Source organism: Delphinus delphis, chromosome 8 (genome assembly GCF_949987515.2).
Source record: "Delphinus delphis chromosome 8, mDelDel1.2, whole genome shotgun sequence".
Taxonomy (NCBI): Eukaryota; Metazoa; Chordata; class Mammalia; order Artiodactyla; family Delphinidae; genus Delphinus; species Delphinus delphis.
In genome coordinates, this window is record NC_082690.1 from 78549432 (window position 1) to 78555892 (window position 6461).

At 38.1% G+C, this 6461-nt stretch overlaps 1 pseudogene; it reads right to left on the reverse strand.

The window, feature by feature from the left end:
* Nucleotides 1-3100: 3100 nt before the first annotated feature.
* LOC132430290 (small ribosomal subunit protein uS2-like) lies at nucleotides 3101-5970 on the reverse strand (annotated as a pseudogene).
* Between the last annotated feature and the right edge of the window lie 491 nt (nucleotides 5971-6461).

A 6461-nucleotide genomic window follows, 5' to 3' on the forward strand; every position in this document is an offset into this window, starting at 1 on the left:
AGCATCCTGATATAAAAAAAGATGCTTAAAGGCCCAAACTGTGTTGCTTCAGGACATTAATATGCACAGAAAAACCAGTTGAAGAAACAGTGGTTGGACTTAATTCACCCCTTTTGATATCAATTAAAGAGAATGCTTCTAATGTAACATATGGGGAAAAGTCAGTATTTCTGAAAAAGATACATGAGGAACTGATATTTGATATGAAAAACAATTAGAAGTCATTAGCATTTTCTTACACAGAAACATAATATGATGAAAACAGAACTTTATATATAAAATATAATATATTTTAAGTGTATTTATAAACATCATATATATACTTATTTTTATTAAATTATATATAGATATATAGTTGGGGGTGATATATTAAATAGATATATATACATATCTATCCATAATTTAATCGAAATAACTAAATGATCCTCTCTAGCATGTCTAAAGAAACAACTTGAGAAGCTTGGAACTGGGTGGAAACTAACTCCTGATCCATATAACTTGAGAGTTATTTTTTCACTGAGACTATCTCTGACTGGGTAAAGGTAAAAAAAAAGTCATTATTTGATGGACGGGACTTTTTCAAAATTTTTAGAAAAACACCTGAAAATATAAAGAGGAACAAGACAACAGATAAGTAAGTGCATATCAAAAATAAAAGGATATTTAAAAGTTAATGGTGGATTCCATAGGTTTAGAGATCAATACACTCCTTTTTGTATAAAACGTAACAATAGCAAAACAAAACAAAACAAAGCAAAAAAAGCACATATGAAGAAAACCAAGAAGAAATACCTTAGCTCAAAAACAAGAATAGCTTAAAAGATAGACATTACTGGGCTTCCCTGGTGGCACAGTGGTTGAGAGTCCGCCTGCTGATGCAGGGGACACGGGTTCGTGCCCTGGTCCGGGAAGATCCCACATGCCACAGAGCGGCTAGGCCCGTGAGCCATGGCCGCTGAGCCTGCGCGTCCGGAGCCTGTGCTCCGCAACGGGAGAAGCCACAACAGTGAGAGGCCCGCGTACCGAAAAAAAAAAAAAAAGAAGAAGAAGAAGAAGAAGAAACCAACTTTGCTGTCGTCTTGATCCCTAACTTCTAACCTTCATAATAGTGACAAAATAAATTTCTCTTATTTAAAAAATAAACACAAAAACAAGATTATCATGTTCTTGGGTCAGAAGCAGGAGAGAGTCAAAGCAGAATTTTGTTCTCTGAACTTTACAAAATGAAGGTGCAGCCTGCAATTCAGCTTTGATTAACTATAGGGATAAAAATATGCCAAAAAAAAGATAGCACTACAGCTGAACTCATAGGTTGAAGTGAGGACAAGGTTAGAATTTCTTTACTTGTAAAAGGAGTCTCCAACTCCCCAAGCCCACACACACAGGAAAGAAGTGTACCTAGGAACATCTCACATTTGTGATAAATACGCAGCATGTAACTTTTGGCTGAGATGAGTTACTAACTTGTTGGTGAATGGATGTCTGATGTCACAGTATCTCCCTGTAGAAAGAGCCCTAAAACTCATGTAAGACCTGATTTCTGACTGGGGAAACTGGAATCAGGTACAGGCAATCACAATCCCGCTCAACAGGTATAGGTGAGCAGAGTAGAAAAGAGGAGCAAAGTTAAAGGATCAAACAGAAAACGAAAATTTCCCCACAAAATAAGTCTTTGAACCCATATTCTAAGATATATAAGAAATCTATTTCTAAGAAAGTAAATAAAGTCTAAATCAGACCACAGAGGGAGGCATTGCAAGAAAAATCAATTTTACAGGACAGGGTAACAAGATTTCAAAATAGTATTTAGGAATCTCAAAGATACAAATGAAATAATAACATTTAAAATAAAAGCCTGATAAACATGAACCATTTTCAGAGTGAAAAAACATTAGCACTAGGTCCTATAAAAACAGCTGCAAAACTTGAAAAAAAAATATGGTTATTGAAATAACACAAAATAAAACTATAAATGAGGTGAACCTTTGTATAGCTATGATTGAAAAGATAAATCACATCATGGAGAAAAATAACAAAGAATTCACTAAGAAATACACACAGAGAAACAAACATATGTATATAGTCTCTTTTACCATCTTCAAAGAATTTCTATATTAATGTCATATTTATGGAATCAGGCAAACAACACTTGTATCTTAAAGACTCCACAATTGATGCCATATGCAAAACCATTATCAGGTCTAATATTCCTGGATTAAAACAATAAGAAAAGTATTGAGAGTTTTCATATCCCCCCATAATCTGCTTTCAAAAAATCCAGGGGAAATAAAAAATAAAACACAAGTATGCCAGAAATCACTTTACTTCTGAAACTCTTAACAGTTAAGTTGTATCAGCTATTTTGAACTCCAGTATTATACTTTAATTAGAAATAAAACGTAGGTTAATCTAAAAGAAAAACTTAGATGCATTTTTTAAAAAGAAAACTTTTAGCATGGTGAAAATGTGTGATTGTGGTTAGTCATTTGTTCATATCTAATTGGTCAATAAATGGGATGCATATCTTTTGTTGTAAATGTGTGAGTGAATAAAAGGTATATATAACCACAGCTGTCTCTCCATTTCTCTATTACCCAAACACATTCATACATGTGTGGGGATAGATACATTCCTACGTGTGTGTGCTTGTGTGTATGTATGTATGTATATATATACATACATACCCACAAAATATCCTACTGAATCTAATTCAGGAATGTCATTTTTTTTAAGAAACTATATTTTCTGTCAATCTTATTTACATTTTCTGTTTAAGATTCTGTGGAAGAACAACTTAAGACCACTCAGTGGCTGTTCCTACCTGTTCAGTGGCCTGAGCAGTGGAAGCCGCAGTTCAGTCCCCAGTAGTGAGCTGAGCGCCGCAGTCTTCACGAGGGAACTGCTGGATGGCCACAGAGGGCACCTGCAGACCTGTCTGCAACCTCAGGTCGAGTACAGTAAATTCTTGGGAGCTGGAGCAGTCCATTCACCTGGAAATTCCTCCTGGGTCACACCCTTTCCAGCCACCGCCAGCTCTTCCTTTTCAATCTATTCAGCACCTCTGTAGAAGCAGAGATCAGGCTGATCTGACCCCGGGGGTTCATGGGAGACAGTGCCACGCATGCGCAGATCTTCCCGCGTCTCCCGCCGCCGCCGCCGCCGCCGCCGGCCCCGCCCCCGCCCCCGCCCCCGCGCTGCACGGCCCTCCGCCACATCCACCACAGCGGACTATCATGTGAGCTCCCTCATCTTTGCTCGGGGATGGCAATGTCCACATAGTGCAGAGGAGAGTCTGTGTGACGCAATGACGGTAGGTGGGTTAACGTAAGACACCTCTGAAATCAGCCCTGGATCAGTAACCAAGGGAAGTCGTGGCTCCCGGAAGGCCACCTAGATCTCGTTAGGGAAGGTTCCAGGAGAAAAGCAGCCAGCAATACGAGGGGTCCAGTGGCAGCAGCAAACGTCAGCATAGCTTGCTAGCCAGTATTCCCGGAGGATACAACACTGACATCTGCCCCGTTTTCAATGGCACCAGTGGCACGAGCTGCCAGCAGAAGCTTCTCCCAGGTCCTCTTTAGGTGTATGAGGTAATACCATCACTTTTCATTTTGAAGATGTACTGTTCTGTTGGGTAGTCAAGGTTGATGCTACCTAGGTGGGTTCCTGCTGCAAGGAATTTGAGGACATCCTTCTCCTTTATTTGCAGGACATCAAGGGATCCGGGTTTCCTTTAACTTACGAGATGAACCCAGAGCAATGCTGTATGGACCCTCTCTGGGTAGCGCAGAAAAGCAGGAATGTCTCTTCTAATAAATAAAGAAAAACATTATATTAGCAAAAAAAAAAAAAAAAAAATAGAAGTAATTCTTCACAGCAGTAAATATTTGGCAAGTTTCAATTAATGCAAAAATAATAAACCAGGTATAAATATATTTCCTCTAATAAGTTAACTCTGATGATCTTGGTTTATTATGTTTACTGATTAGCAGTGGTTGAACATAACATTATTATTTAAACAGGTGACATTAATGTGGCTTAAGCAGCTAACAATTTTTTTCTGTGAATGTGGAAATATATAGCATACTTTTATATTCTGGGCCTGAGAGAAAGGAATGATAATGTTGATACCATTTTAAAACTATTTTTTTTCCTCATAAATTGAGAGGAGAGAGATGTTTTCCATCACAGTGGTCACTCATTATGCTCTCTAATTGAGTAGGTTGAGGAGAGAATACCCATAACAATAATTCTGATGAAATTCCTACTCCTTTTTAATGATCTCATATCATATGTATTTTTCTATTCATAGTTTCTATTCATAGTTTCTATTCTAGGGGCAAAGATGCTTTTTAAAGCATAATTAATAATATTTTCTGCCTAAGGGGCTGCATTATCTGGTGAAAACTGTAGTTTTCTTGGACTAAAAACTCATTAATGTTGAAATCAATGGATATATGTTTTGTTCATTGCGATTCAACTCATTTCTCCATGAGTTACACTGTAGACCAAAATACTTGACTTCATTCTTTTTTCTCAAGAGAGAAGAATTTGAAAAGACAATGCAGTTGACAGAGAAGATCCTGGGCTTTAGCAGTAATGAGCTAGAGTACCAATGAGGAAAGAGAATTAACTGTATAAGCCTCAGATTTATAGTCTAAAAAATGCAGACTATAATAATATTTGCCTTGCAAGGTAGATAGCATTAAAGTAACATAGTAAAACACTATGAAGTGCCTACACATCAAGTTATCCATTGCCTTAATGGTGTGCCTTTTATATCTACCAAATTTCAATGGCTTATAACAAGAAACATTTTCATATGCTTATACATCTATTTATCTGCTGAGAGGTCTTTTCATCTCTGCTACACTCATCTGACCTCAGCTGGGTTTCTTCAGGAGCATGTGGTCAGTTGTAAGTTGTGGAAGAACTATTGATACCTGGTTTCAAATGTCTTTAGCTGGGATAAATTTACTCTCTTCCATATGGTCTCATTGTCCAGCATTCCAGCATGCTAGCTGGTACTTATTAGCATATGATTTGATGATGGTGCTGGAGGGAAGGGTGTGGAGTCCAAGAGTAAGAGTAGAAATGTGCAAGTCTTGAGCCCTAGACTTGGAACTAGCACACAGCTATTCCTGCTGCTTCCTACTGGCCAAGTGACAGGGCCAACTCGGATTTGAGGTATGGAGAAATTGACTCCTCTTCTTCTTAGGAGGGTTTGTGAAGTCTATTAAAAGGAGTGTAGATACAGAAGGGAAGAATTGGGAGCATATTTGTAATTAATCTACAACCTGGCCCAAAGGAAGCAAAAAATATATTTTTTCTCTATCTATTGATATAAACACTATGCATAAATTAACTACCAAATCCTCCATAAAAGGCAATATTGGATACGTAAATTAATTCAGAATCCAGAGTACTAATCTTTCTAAAGAATAAACACAATGTTCAGATTTCCCTTAAATATCATACTTTCAAAGATTTGCCTTCATCTGGCAGAGAGGGTGTCAGGTAGCTCACGCACCAGGCTACCTCTTCAGTCTTATCACTCATTGCTCTCACCAGCCTCTCGCATATGTCAACCAAAAGAACCGTGAGCTATAAAGAGGCAAAAAGGCAGTTTATTTGGTGACTTAGAACTGCAATTTGGGGATCACAGATTCTGGAGGAACCCAGAATAGTGTCCCATCAGAGAAAATGGTTAAGGGTTTTGATGGGAAAAAAGAGAGAAGTTCATGCAGGCTTACACAAGTTGTTTACCAAAACTTTGGATTGGAGGATAAATTTGTTCTACACGTACAATTGTGTTGTGGAGCACATCTCATCCTTTACTAGGGAAAGGTATGTTTTCTTTCGTCCAGAAAAAGTCCAGTTCTCAGCATTATTCTTTGGTTTTGGCAATTCAGCAACTATTCGGAGGTTTGATTTTAGAGTGTTCAACAAAAGTTCAGCCCAGGCAGGGAACATGGAGGTCCTCAGGTCACATTTCAGTCATTCCTGACACAGCTCCTTTCACACATATATCCACAATAAGCTTTTTATGGGGCTTTTGCACATTCTTTCTTTTCACCATTTCTCCTTATCCAGCAGATGCCTTCCCATAGTCAAACTTTCAGCTCAGGTACCCACTGGTTTGATGCTCAATCCCATCGTATGCCTGTCTCTCTCAGAGCTGGGGATTTTTCTGTCAGCCTCTTCTAGTAGATCATGACCTCCTGTAGGAGGAATTTTCACCTTTATCTCTGTCGTCTCAGTGCTTGGAACGTAGAAGTGTGTAACATATATTCAATGAACAAAGGAATATATCTTTCAAAAAATAATGTTTTGCAGTGAATGGCATCCCATATATTTAGTTCAATTTTCTTAACCCAGTAGGGCAAAGCACCATACTAAAGATAGGATATAATAATGACAGAAGAAATAGATTCTATTTCCAAGAGGCTTGCTCTTTTAGGGAG